This window comes from Taudactylus pleione, unplaced genomic scaffold (genome assembly GCF_031769625.1).
Source record: "Taudactylus pleione unplaced genomic scaffold, aTauple2 ptg000066l, whole genome shotgun sequence".
Classification (NCBI taxonomy): domain Eukaryota; kingdom Metazoa; phylum Chordata; class Amphibia; order Anura; family Myobatrachidae; genus Taudactylus; species Taudactylus pleione.
In genome coordinates, this window is record NW_028284468.1 from 34,167,718 (window position 1) to 34,183,703 (window position 15,986).

Sequence of the window (15,986 nt, forward strand, 5' to 3'; positions counted from 1 at the left end):
CTTATGGTGCCATAGAAATAGAGGATAATAATAATGTGACTAAGAGGCACTACTGTGTGGCATAATTTGATTTGGGGTACTATTATGTGCTTACGCGTCTTCCCAGCGAGACCACACCTGGATTTTTTTGCACGCGCTCTCCCTGCTTCACCTGTGGTTTGCGGCACAAATGCTCTTTTGTCAAAATGTGTAGTTACAGTTCTGGTTTGGTATGTACAGATGTGTCTTCTGCGTTCAGCACCCCTGCCCTAAATAATTCCTGCAGTGACCACTATCTAATCCTGTACAACTGCTAAGCTAGGGATTGGTCATTTGGGAAATTGCGTTCCCTTTTCTTTGCGTGTGAATTACACCAGTAATGTCTGACTATGGCACATGTTTGAATGCCCTGCAGGATGAGCTCTGTTGTAGGTATCAATTATATTTATAAGAGAATAGACTAAGAAGTGGGAGGGGCCAGGAATAGTAAGGGGAGGAGTCTATGCAAGGAGCCAGATGCTGACGTGAGGTGGGCCTGTGCGCTCTTAAATGCCAGGGCCTATTTTTAATCCCAGTCCGGCCCTGCTAGCCAAAGTCATTTGATCAACAGATCACAGGTTTATACCGGTGAACTTGCCTTGGACCCTGGTCTCCCTGTCTGGGTGTTATTTGATGGTTTTATTTCAGGGACTGTACCAACTGCTCTTTCATAGGTGGGTGGTGCTGAGGGAGAGACTGCATCACTTTTGTTACATTTGCAATTATCACAAGTTAGTTCCCTCCATAATTTAATTTGAGTACATTTACACTTCCATGTATTTTTCTTACATGGGTCTATATATTTCTTATCCTCATCCCAACTTCGGCTATCTTTTCTGGGTTCAGTATATGATACCTCCAATCTACAGGCTCTACAACTGACTGACCAACAAGCGCCACAATTGGTCTGGTCTTTGGGGTTATTACATGCTTGACAATCTCTATTGAGACATCTTCATCCTTTTTTTGCAATAACATTCCCCACTAAACAACTTGGACCTACTGTCCTTACAAGTGTCCCTTCAGAATAATCCTTAAAGGGCATACAACTCATCTCTTTTTCAATTTCTTGTGACTCTTTCTCTAACCAGATCTGTTCTGACACTTTAATCCAATTCAAAAGTTTGCCTTCTTTATGTAGGGGCCATTTGACTTATAAGTGTTGTAATTTAATCAGGTCAAGTGTGCCGTTTCTGTGGATGCCAGCCTTTTTAAACAGTTTGGACATCCCTTCTGTTGGCTAGAACCTAAAACTGTGCGCATGATATCCATATGGGTCCGACAGTCGGACAGGTACACACTGTCCGCATTACCCATATCTGTGGATTTACTAAATCCTGTTTTGTTGTGTGAGGTAACTCAAATTTAGGGGATGAAACCAGACACAGATTATTTCTATTTTTCTGTTACCAAGGTGTGTATCCTTAGTAGATCTGGGCACACTATGACCTTACCTTTGGGATATAGATTGAACAAATCCCCAAATTATCCAACTCTGGTCTGGAGATAATCTCCATCAATATGGAATCTACCAAAAGACAAAAGGCACCTCTATATCTATTTATTTTATCTCTGGAAGTACAAAGATCATAAAATGTATCAAATGACAATACTAATACCAACCAAAGAAACTAATTATGAGACTGTTAAATAACAATAACACATTTGCATTTCTCACATTTAAATCTATAAGGACTATAGTTTTAAAGGTCCATTAGACATGTCATTTCATAAAATAAAACAAAAAAACCCCAAGAGTCTGAGACACATAGATATCCGTACCTGAACCCATAGACAGACACAGGAGTTTGCATCACAACGGAATCCGGCTGAGCAGAAAAAAATCACTCACCCAGGTTAGAGTCAGAGTCCGCTGTCCTGGTCACTCCGGTCGTGTCCGTCCTTGGATCAGCATAGGAAATCTCAGTGGGACCTCCAGTTGTAAGATTCAAAATAAACCTTTTGTGGCCAATCACCAGGCCTAAGCTCTTTATGTGTGTCAGACCCTTGTGCAGTGCACTCTAGTTATTCAGCTGAATAAAGAGAAAAATGACATCTTTGTGTTCAACAGTTTTTTCTTCTGACTCTAATTACGTGTCATACAATATTATAAAGCATAGTTTTCTCACATTGCAACATAGCAGGTGATTCTCAGCATATTTCAATATAATCACCCATTGTTAGTATTCATTACATTACTATCTATACTTGAAGGAGTGAGGGATAAACTGTTCTGGAGTCAAGGGAGTGAGTATGGGAATAGACATACTATGTTATTTCCAATACATTCCAATCTCCCTAAGCTAGGAAAGTCACAAAACCTGACTATAGCTGAATTCAGAATACATTTATGAATAACTCTTCTTAAAGACACACCATCCTATTACAAAATGCAGTCTCATGTGAATAGTTTAAGATTAACTTTCTCAGTCCCTACACCTTGTTATATTCCCATCAAATTTAAAACTTTGGACACAAAGACAAGCACATATGAAGAAGGATAACAAAAGGTTGTTCTACACCTTTAAAAACAACTTGTACATTACAAGTTTTCAGATAATTTTACCTTGTTGTTAACCCTCTTTATTCAGCATGAGACTTGTCAATGGCACAAAATCATTCAAATTGTTATTCATTTAAAGAAAAATGCATTAATCTGCTAACAGGTTTGTGTGATGTGTAACATGTTGTTAATGGTGTTATATACAGTACAATATAAAGGGAAACGGACTCTAAATTTTTTATGGTACTGGGCAAGCACTGTCACCATTTGGTATATAGGTACTGTATATATATATATATATATATATATATATATATATATATATATATATATATATATATATTAGGGGTGTGCACCGGCCACTTTTTGTGTTTTGGTTTTGGATCTGGATCTTTCTTCGTGTTTTGGATCTGGATTGGTTTTGCCAAAACCACCCTTCGGTGTTCTGGGTTTTGTGTTTTGGATCTGTATTTTTTTTAAAAAAAGCATAAAAACAGCTAAAATCACAGAATTTGTGGGTTTTTCTGCTCCTATGCTATTATTAACCTCAATAACCTTAATTTCCACTCATTTCCAGTCTATTCTGAACACCTCACACCTCACAATAGTGTTTTTATGTCCAAAAGGTTGCACCGAGGTAGCTGGATGACTATGCTAAGCGATACGAGTGGGCGGCACAAACACGTGGCCCATCTAGGAGTGGCACTGCAGTGGCAGACAGGATGGCAGTTTGAAATACTAGGCCACAAACTGTACATAATGCAAATGCAAAGATAAAAAAGAGGTGCAAGATGGAATTGTCCTTGGACCCTCCCACCCATCCTTATGTTGTATAAACAGAACATGCACACTTTAACAAACCAATCATTTCAGTGCCAGGGTCTGCCACACGACTGTGGCTGAAATGATTGGTTCGTTTGGGCCCCCACAAAACAAGCTGGCAATTAATCTGTCCCTGCACAAACTGGCTCTACGGAGGCAAGATGTCATCCTCATCCTCCTCATCCACCGATTCCTCACCCTCTTCAGTGTTGTGTATATCCTCATCCTCACAGAGTATTAACTCGTCCCCGCTGGAATCCACCACCACAGGTCTCTCTGTACGTTCTGGAGGCTGGTCTCCCTGGAAGAGTTGATAATTCATTTTTATGAACATCATCTTCTCCACATTTTGTGGAAGCAACCTCTTACGCCTTTCGCTGACAAGGTTCCCGGCTGCACTAAACACTCTTTCGGAGTACACACTGGAGGGGGGGCAACTCAGGTAAAATAGAGCCAGTTTGTACAGGAGCCCCCGAAATTGCCTCTTTTTCCTGCCAGTACAGGTACGGACTGTCTGACATACCTACTTGGATGCTGTCACCGATGTAATTCTCCACCATTCTGTCAATGGTGACAGCATCATATGCAGTGACAGTAGACATGTCAGAAATTGTTGCCAGGTCTTTCAGTCCGGACCAGATGTACAAACTTGGTCCTGCCTGCCCTGCATCACCGCCAGCGGGTTGCTTAGGATACCTAAGTTTTTTCCTGGCAGCCCCAGTTGCGGGAGAAAATGAAGAAGGAGCTGTTGACGTGTCACGTTCCGCTTCAGCTGACAGTTTTTTCACCAGCAGGTCTTTGCACCTCTGCAGGCTTGTGTCGGCCAGAAATAGAGACACCACATAGGCTTTAAACCTAGGATCGAGCACGGTGGCCAAAATGTAGTGGTCTGATTTCAACAGATTGACCACCCTGGAATCCTGGCAAAGCGAATGAAGGGCTTCATCCACAAGTCCCACATGCCGAGTGGAATCGCTCCGTCTTAGCTCCTCCTTCACTTTCTCCAGCTGCTTCTGCAAAAGCCTGATGAGGAGAATGACCTGACTCAAGCTGGCAGTGTCTGAACTGACTTCACCTGTGGCAAGTTCGAAGGGCTGGAGAACCTTGCACAACACGGAAATCATTCTCCACTGCGCTTGAGTCAGGTGCATACCCCCTCCTTTGCCTATGTCATAGGTGGATGTATAGGCTTGAATGGCCTTTTGCTGCTCCTCCATCCTCTGAAGCATATAGAGGGTTGAGTTCCACCGCGTCACAACCTCTTGCTTCAGGTGATGGCGGGGCAGGTTCAAGAGTGTTTGCTGGCGCTCCAGTCTTTGGCACGCAGTCGCTGAATGGCGAAAGTGGCCAGAAATTTTTCGGGCCACCCAAAGCGTCTCCTGTACGCCCCTGTCGCTTTTCAGAAAATTCTGCACCACCAAGTTTATTGTGTGAGCAAAACATGGGACGTGCTGGAATTTGCCCAGATGTAATGCCCGCACAATATTGGTGGCATTGTCAGATATCACAAATCCCCAGGAGAGTCTAAGTGGGGTAAGCCACTGGGCGATGATTTCCCTCAGTTTCTCTAAGAGGTTGTCGGCGGTGTGCCTCTTACTGAAACCGGTGATACACAGCGTAGCCTGCCTTGGAACGAACTGGCGTTTCTGAGATGCTGCTACTGGTGACGCTGCTGCTGTTGCTGCGTAAGGTGATACATCTACCCAGTGGGCTGTCACAGTCATATAGTCCTTAGTCTGCCCTGTTCCACTTGTCAACATGTCCGTGGTTAAGTGAACATTGGGTACAACTGCATTTTTCAGGACACAGAGGACACTTTTTCTAACGTTTCTGTACAGTCTCGGTATCGCCTGCCTAGTGAAGTGGAATCTAGATGGGATTTGGAACCAGGGACACACTACCTCCATCAATTGTCTAAATCCCACTGCACTAATGGCGGATACCGGACGCACGTCTAACACCAATATAGCAGTCAAGGCCTCAGTTATACGTTTTGCTTCAGGATGACTGCTGTCGTACTTCATCCTCCTCGCTAAGGACTGTTGGAGGGTCAATTGTTTAGTAAAAGTAGTGGTGTTCCTACTTCCTCTCTGGGATGATGAACGACTCCCAGCTGCAGCAACAGCAGCAGTGGCAGCAGGAGGTGTAGCAATGCAGGATCCTCCGGAGGAATCCCGGATAGGAGAGTCAGTCATGCCAGTGACATGGCCTGCAGGACTACTTCCGATCCTGACTAAGGAGGAAATTGACGAGGAGGGAGTTGACGGTGTGGTTTGCAGGCGCTTGGATACAACAGGACAACGGGATTTAGGTGTCCCTGGACTGCTTACGGTCTTAGCCAAAGTTTCTGAACTTGACAGTAACTTTTTATGAATGCGCTGCAGGTGCCGTATAAGGGAGGATGTTCCTAGGTGGTTAACGTCCCTACCCCTACTTATTTCACCTTTACATATGGTACATATGGCAAGACAGTTGTTGTCCAGATTTGGATAGAAATATTGCCAGACCAAATAGGTGAATGTTTGGTCTTCTGCCCAGGCATGACCGTGATGGGCTTTTTCATCCCACGGACAACAACTGTCTCCCCCGGAGCCTGATTTAAACAAACCACATCACCATCAGAATCCTCCTCGCCAACTTCCTCCTCAGCGCCAGCTACACCAGTATCCTCATCCTGTTGTACTTCAACAGTGACATCTTCAATTTGCATATCAGCAAGTGGACTGTGGGTGCTCCTTTCAGCACTTGCAGGGGGCGTGCAAATGGTGGAAAGAGCCACCTCTTCCCGTCCAGTGCTGGGAAGGTCAGGCATCGCAACCACCACCACACTTGGACTCTCCTTGGGGATTTGTGATATCTTCTTAGAAAGCACAGTTCTTCGCTGTGCTTTTGCCAGCTTAACTCTTTTGATTTTTTTAGTGGGAGGAGGGCTTCCATCGTCATGTGAAGCTGAACCACTAGTCATGAACATAGGGAAAGACCTTAGCCATTCCTTGCCACTCCGTGTCGTAAATGGCATATTGGCAAGTTTACGTTTCTCTTCAGATGATTTAAATGTTTTTTTCAAGGTCATTTTCCTGTCATTTGGGATTGTATGTGCCCTCTACTATGACATTGGGCATCGGCCCTAGTGGAAGCAGCTTCAGCACTAGGAGGAAGTGGTTCTTGATCTTTCTCTATTTTATTTTTATCGGAGAAGGTTTGGTCCTCCATTTATGTTATATTGATATATACGTGCGGCAAAGGCACACACAAACATAGAAAATAATTTTTTATTTTTGTTGGAGACTAGTGCACTTTGTGGGTTACACCACCCTTTAAGAAATGAGCCAGCCGGCCCTTTACTTATGGGACACAGGCGCAGGCTTGGCGCTGCTCCTTTGTTGATGCACGTACAGCTACAGCCCACACAATTCACAAACACAGAAAATATTTTTTTATTTTGTTTGGAGTGCCCTTTGGGGTTACAGCACCCTTTAGCGGTCAATCCAGCCGGTCCTTTATTTATGGGACACAGGCGCGCGCTTGGCACTACTTTGTTGATGCATGTGCGGCTACTGCGCACACAATTCACAAACACAAAAAAAAATATTTTTTTATTTTGTTTGGAGTGCCCTTTGGGGGTTACAGCACCCTTTAGCGGTCAATCCAGCCGGCCCTTTATTTATGGGACACAGGCGCACGCTTGGCACTACTTTGTTGATGCACGTGCGGCTACTGCGCACACAATTCACAAACACAAAAAAATATTTTTTTTTATTTTGTTTGGAGTGCCTTTTAGGGGTTACAGCACCCTTTAGCGGTCAATCCAGCTGGCCCTTTATTTATGGGACACAGGCGCACGCTTGGCACTACTTTGTTGATGCACGTGCGGCTACTGCGCACACAATGCACAAACACAAAAAAAAATATTTTTTTATTTTGTTTGGAGTGCCCTTTAGGGGTTACAGCACCCTTTAGCGGTCAATCCAGCCGGCCCTTTATTTATGGGACACAGGCGCACGCTTGCCACTACTTTGTTGATTCACGTGCGGCTACTGCGCACACAATTCACAAACACAAAAAAATATATTTTTTTATTTTGTTTGGAGTGCCCTTTGGGGGTTACAGCACCTTTTAACGGACAAGCCAGCCGGCCTTTTACTTATGGGACACAGGCGCACGCTTGGCACTGCTCCTTTGTTGATGCACGTGCAGCCACAGTGCACACAATTCACAAACACAGAAAAAAAATATATTTTTTTGCACTTGGGGGGAGCACCCCTGACGGACAGAGCACCCCCTGGACAACACTACAGCACCCCTTTAGGACTGGGACACTGCACAGGACTTTGGAGTGGACACAGCCCCTATGGACAACTGACTGCACAACACAGTCCAGCCAGCCCCTATGGACTTTGAAGTAGTGGACACAGCCCCTATGGACAACAGCAGCACAGCACAACACTACACTGCACTACACTACACTACACAGCACAGCCAGCCCTAACTCCCACCCTCCCTCTTCACTGTCCACAGCCGAGTGAGAAAATGGCGCCGACGCGGGTACCTTATATAGGATCCAAAACCCGCTAGACCCGGAAGGCAGGATGATTACGTTTTGCCTCGATTTCAGATCCGAGTCAGGCGGGAAAAGTCGAGCCTGACTCGGATTGGCCTCGGATCGGGGGGGCTCGGGGGGTTCGGATTTCAGAAATCCGAACCCGCTCACCCCTAATATATATATATATATATATATATATACATATACAGGGCCGGATTAAGGGGGGGAAACAGAGGCGGTCGTCCCTGGGCCCCCACACACGGAGGGACCCCCACTAGCAGCGGTGCGCTGTCTGCGGCTGCCACAAGTGTCCCCTCCGGTAGTGTAGTGTAGACTGCGCAGTGAGCGCGGCCACACTACACAGTGACATACACACAGCCGCCGGTAGCAGCTGTGTGTATGTTACAGCAGCCGATGAAAGTCACACAGACTCTCATTGGCAGCTTCGTCAGCTGAAGGAGCCGGCTGGAACTCACTCATGAGCTCTGCCTTCCGGCTCCCCCCCGCAGCTGGTGATGATGGGAGAGACGTCATGACGCTGACGTCTCTCTCATCTGTGCAACAGAAGAGCCGGGACTCGCGGTAGGAGCGGGGATTCAGGTAAGTTTTTTTTTTTGTGTGTGCGCGTGGGGCAGCACTGTCACTGCATAGGGGGAGCACTACAGGCGTCCCTGTATAGGGAGGCCACTTCATGAGGGCACTGTATAGGGGGAGTGTGCTACTAGGGGCAATGCATGGGGGGGAATACTACTGGGGTCACTGTATACCAGGGGACTACTACTGGGGGCAGAGCATTGGGGACTACTAGTGGGGGCACTGTATGGGGGGGATTACTACTGGGGGCAGAGCATGGGGGGACTACTACTGGGGGCACTGTGTAGGGGGGGACTACTACTGGGGGCACTGTATAGGGGACTACTTCTACTGGGGGCAATGCTTTTGGGGGAATACTACTGGGTGCACTATATAAAGGACACTGCATAGGGGAGATTACTACTGGGGGCACTGTATAGGGGTGGACTACTAGTGGGGACAATGCATAGGGGGGAACTACTACTGAGGGCAAAGCATAGGGGGAACTACTACTGGGGGCACTGTATAGGGGGGACCACTACTGTGGGCATTATATAAGGGGCACTGCATAGGGAATACCAATACTGGGGGCACTGCATAAGGGGCACTACTACAGGTGGCACTGCATAGGGAGGACTACTACAGGAGCACTGCATAGGGGGAACCATTACTGGGGACATTGCATATGGGGCACTTCTACAGTGGGCATTGCAAGAGGGGCATTAAGGTGAATAGAAAGAAAAAAAAATCCTAGGGTGAAGAGAAACGGTGGTATATAGGGGCCCCCACAAGTTTGTTGCCCGGGGGCCCCCACAGACCTTAATCCGGCCCTGTATATATATATATATATATATAAAATATATAGGAACGGGCGCTGTTAGTGATTTATAGTCTGTAAATGATGAATGATCTCAGTCTATTCTTTTTTGTAATTCAATCTTTTAGTAGAAGGAGATACGGTGATGACCCAGAAATCTTGTTGTCTTCTCTGAGACTGTACGATCCACGTTGTAACCTTTCTCTTGAAGGAATTTTTTGTGTGGATGACCTTTTACTAGAAATAAACCCTCGCACCAGGGGAAGAACACCCATAATATAATAAGTCAACAGTTCATGTAAACTTGAATATATTTATTCCAGTATAAAATCTGTTTTGATAAAAAATCTTTACAAGATATTTTTCATAGCAAAAACAATAAAACTCAGAATAAGAATAAGAATAAAGCACAGCATTTGTTTTACAAATGTTTTATAAAAGGTTTCCCCACCTTTACATTCTTTGATTCACAAATTGTGGGGACCCAAAACAAACGTGCTCAAAACTGTACCCGATGCATTTTGCCCCTAATAAGGGCTTCCTCAAGGGTAGTTTTAACACTACATTCTAACAATAGAAATGGGTGTTAGACATAATAGTGCGAGTTAGCTATAGTAGATTTAAATAATTTATATAAACGGACATACCATAGGCATAATGCCTCACTAGACCAGTAGATGGAAATATTCTGGGATTTCAAACCTCAAATATTCTGGGATCCAAACCTTAAAAATCTATACAATGCCTACAATTTAATAGAAACAATTTCTCAGGGCTGTAATGATTAAAAAAAAATAAAAATATATATATATATATATATATATATATATATATATATTTTTTATTTTTTGTTCTAATAAGCTACTTACTGAGCCACGCTGAACTTGTGTCTTCATTTGCAATAGCTTAATCCTCGGATATGAGTGCACTCTGCAATCGATTGTTCTGACTGTGCGCCATAAACCATTTATTACTGTGTGCTATCTGCCTTATGGCCTGCTCTATATAAAAATCCTTATAGCTGAAGATTAGAATGATATGTCACTGTGTACGTACAAATATCTTCCATGTTATTTCCTTTTACATTGAACTAAAGTGTTCAGTATATACCTTCTAATGCTAGGTAATTACAAAACACATTAATGACATTGACTGGTAATAGCATACCATTCATAAGCAGCAGAGGTTTATAAACATGCACCCCTCTCTGTCATATTATCAAGCCCAATGTCTGGTTTCCAAAACCCCAGTGTGAACAGCTTTTCTCAATGGAAGTTTCAAAACCACTGTTATCACTGGGTGACACAGAGGTGGGACAAACATGGATGTGGAGAACATCCACATCCATTGCTGTCCTACTCACTATATTTGAGAAATCCCTTTGCTATTGATTCTGAAAATTATATACCAATTTCACCAGAATTCCATATAAAAAAATCTAACGCTACACATTTTAGGTAAAAAATTGACCCAAATCGTACATTTTTCAAATCTAAATAATATGATGGGTGAAAAAGCCAATGGGACATTCTATACAGACATAGGAAGTTAGACTCCTAACACACCCTGACCACAGGACATGAACAGTATACAGTACATCTCTCCTATACCCTATACAGACATAACCTATACAGACATAGGAAGCTATACCTCCTAACACAACCCGCCCACAGGACATGACTAGTATACAGTACAACTCTACTATACCCTATACAGACATAACCTATACAGACATAGGAAGCTAGACCTCCTAACACAACCTGACCACAGGACATGACTAGTTTACAGTACAGCTCTCCTATACTCTATACATACATAGGAAGCTATACCTCCTAAACACAACCTGACCACAGGACATGAATAGTATACAGTACAACTCTCCTATACCCTATACAAACATAACCTATACAGACATAGGAAGCTATATCTCCTAACACAACCTGACCACAGGACATGACTAGTATACAGTACTACTCTACTATACCCCATACAGACATAGGAACTGGAAGCTAAACCTCCTAACACAACCTGGCCACAGGACATGACTAGTATACAGTACAACTCTCCTATACCCTATACACACATACCCTATACGGACATAGGAAGCTATACCTCCTAACACAACCTGACCACAGAACATGAAAAGTATACAGTATAACTCTCCTATACCCTATACATATATAAGAAGCTATACCACCTAACACAACATGACCACAGGACATGAATAGTATACAGTACAACTCTACTATACCCTATACAGACATAACCTATACAGACTTAGGAAGCTACACCTCCTAACACAACCTGACCACAGGACATGACTATTATATAGTACTACTCTACTATACCCTATACAGACATAGGAAGCTAGACCTCCTAACACAACCAGACAGCAGAACATGACTAGTATACAGTACAACTCTCCTATACCCTATACATATATAAGAAGCTATACCACCTAACACAACATGACCACAGGACATGAATAGTATACAGTACAACTCTACTATACCCTATACAGACATAGGAAGCTATACTTCCTAACACAACCAGACCACAGGACACGACTAGAATACAGTACAACTCTCCTATATCCTATACAGACATAGAAAGCTATACCTCCTAACACAACATGACCACAGGACATAAATAGTATACAGGACAACTCTCCTATACCCTATACAGACATAGGAAGCTATACCTCCTAACACAACCTGACTACAGGAAATGACTAGTAAACAGTACTACTCTACTATACCCTATACAGACATAGGAAGCTATACCTTCTAACACAACCTGACCACAGGACATGAATAGTATACAGTACAACTCTCCTATACCCTATACAGACATATGAAGCTATACCTCCTAATACAACCAGACCACAGGACATGACTAGTTTACAGTACAACTCTACTTTATCCTATACAGACAAAGGAACTGGAAGCTATACCTCCTACCACAACCTGACCACAGGACATGACTAGTATACAGTACAACTCTCCTATACCCTATACAGACATAGGAAGCTATACCTCCTAACCCAACCTGACCACAGGACATAGGAAGCTACACCTCCTAACACAACCTGACCACAGGACATGACTAGTTTACAGTACAACTCTACTTTACCCTATACAGACAAAGGAACTGGAAGCTATACCTCCTACCACAACCTGACCACAGGACATGACTAGTATACAGTATAAAACTACTATACCCTATACAGACATAGGAAGCTATACCTTCTAACACAACCTGACCACAGGACATGAATAGTATACAGTACAACTCTCCTATACCCTATACAGACATATGAAGCTATACCTCCTAATACAACCAGACCACAGGACATGACTAGTTTACAGTACAACTCTACTTTATCCTATACAGACAAAGGAACTGGAAGCTATACCTCCTACCACAACCTGACCACAGGACATGACTAGTATACAGTACAACTCTCCTATACCCTATACAGACATAGGAAGCTATACCTCCTAACCCAACCTGACCACAGGACATAGGAAGCTACACCTCCTAACACAACCTGACCACAGGACATGACTAGTTTACAGTACAACTCTACTTTACCCTATACAGACAAAGGAACTGGAAGCTATACCTCCTACCACAACCTGACCACAGGACATGACTAGTATACAGTATAAAACTACTATACCCTATACAGACATAGGAAGCTATACCTCCTATACCCTATACAGACATAGGAAGCTATACCTCCTAATAGAACCTGACCACAGGACATGACTATTATACAGTACTACTCTACTTTACCCTATACAGATAAAGGAACTGGAAGCTATACCTCCTACCACAACCAGACCACAGGACATAAATAGTATACAGTACAATTCTCTCATACCCTATAAAGACATAGGAAGCTATACCACCTAATACAACCTGACCACATGACATGACTAGTATACAGGACAACTCTACTATACCCTATACAGACATAGGAAGCTATACATCCTAATACAACCTGGACACAGGACATGACTAGTATACAGTACAACTCTCCTATACTCTATACAGACATAGGAAGCTATACCTTCTAACACAACCGGCCCACAGGACAAGACTAGTATACAGTACAACTCTCCTACACCCTATATACAGACGTAGGAAGCTATACTTCCTAACACAATCTGACCTCAGGACAGGACTAGTATACAGTACAACTCTCCTATACCCTATACAGACATAGGAAGCTATACCACCTAACACAACATTACCACAGGACATGAATAGTATACAGTACAACTCTACTATACCCTATACCGACATAGGAAGCTATACCTCCTATCACAACCAGACCACATGACATGACTAGTATACTGTACAACTCTCCTATACCCTATACATACTTAGGAAGCTACACCTCCTAACACAACCAGACCACAGGACATAAATAGTATACAGTACAACTCTTCTATACCCTATAAAGACATAGGAAGCTATACCTCCTAATACAGCCATACCACAGTGCATAAATAGTATACAGTACAACTCTCCTATACACTATACAGACATAGGAAGCTATACCTCCTAACACAACCTGGACACAGGACATGACTAATATACAGTACAACTCTCCTATACTCTATACAGTCATAGGAAGCTATACCTCCTAACACAACCAAACCACAGGACATGACTAGTATACAGTACAACTCTCCTATACCCTATATACAGACATAGGAAGCTACACCTCCTAACACAACCAGACCACAGGACATGACTAGTATACAGTACAACTCTCCTATACCCTATACAGACATATGAAGCTATACCTCCTAACACAACCTGACCACAGGACATGACCAGTATACAGTACAACTCTACTATACCCTATACAGACATAGGAAGCTATACCTCCTAGCACAACCTGACCACAGGACATGACTAGTATACAGTACAACTCTACTCTACCCTATACAGACATAGGAAGATATACCTCCTAACACAACCTGACCACAGGACCAGTATACAGTACAACTCCACTAATACCTATATAGACATAAGCTATACCTCAGCTTCCAATACTACCTGATCACAGGATATGACTAGTATACAGCACAACTCTGCTACACTGTAAACAGACATAGGATACTACACCTCCCAAAATGACTTGATCACAGGATGGGAATATTATACAGTGATGAAGAGGTTATCTACATTTTTTTCCAACTCCATGTAGCAAACAAAAGGGTGCCTTCACTGTGCCCTCCATTACCTATAACTAGGAGCCAGCACAGTGGCACAGTAATTAATTCGTACTGTCACCTCAGTACTTCTACAGTTCTGGCTTCATGGGTTTAACTCCAACCAATGGCGCTATCTGAGTGTGCATATTCTCTTCATATTCTCATCCATACTAAGGACATACCAGTAGGTTATTTGGATTCTGATATATTGTAACCACCGGTAAGGCATGGCCATGGACTGTTTATATGTTCTGTGTAAAGAGCTGTGTAATATGTAGGTGCTATATAATTAACAATAAATAAATATTGTGCTGTAACCCTCTTTAATTGAGCTAAATTTCAGGAGCGGAAGTAGTTACATGGTTGATATTAACACTGTTGACAGTGAAAATGTTGACAGCTTAATGTTGACGGGGCAACGTCAATGCACTAGTAATGCTATTTACAGCATGGTAACCATGTCAGCATTATGATTTTAAACATGATGCTTTATGATCATGTTTAAAGTTATAATGTTGACATGCTTAACATGCTGTAAATAGCATTACTACTGCGCTGGCATTGTCCCATTGCCATCATACTATCGACATTTTGATTGTCGACAGCGATAATGATGACCAAATGTATGTATCCCTTAGGACAATTATTCATATCTATGTTAATGTTTCAAAACAAATACTGTAAAGGAAATTTGGCAATTACACATCCATTGGATCCACTTGAACCTATTCTTCTATATATGGGAATAGGTATGAATCTTAATACCAAAACTTTTCAGGAAGCATGTTGTACTGGCCTGTGGGAGAGTTTAACATTGATGCCGTCACAAGGAAGGTTTGCGGCCAGTCTTCTTATAACCACAGTGATCAATTTGGATAGTTCTAGTAGTTGTATAGATGAAGGTCTAACAACGTTCAATATACAGTAATGCAATGTTTATATAGGTGTACAGGCTCCAACTCAAATTTCTATTCTCAAATGCTGAATAAAGTGATTAGTCTGTTGATGAATGACTGGGAGCTGGATCATTGAATAGAAATCATTGATTCTTCTTCATTCGATATTCATACCAATTCTATCTTGAAACAAAAATCTATATGCAACTGTGACAACTTATAAAGTAGTTTTAGTGGTTAGGCTCTCCTCATTTATTATGGATGTTAATGCAATGCTGTGTATATAGCAGTATAATTTAATAGTATTTCATGGTTGTAGTATAACATATGAAGGTGGAAGTACGTGATAAATATCGATTGTGTTACACATCCCTTTGGATGGGTATTATATCTACTTTAAAACATTGAATAAATGAAGACATAATGGAAATGGACACATTTGGAAATTATATCATATTTGTCAAGCCATAGGGCCACCATAAATGTGTTTTATTTATTTATTTTACAGTTTGCGTTATTAGAGGTAAGTTTTCATTTGGTAACACATTAGCATAACTATCCTACTTGCAGTAAACCTGGTTAT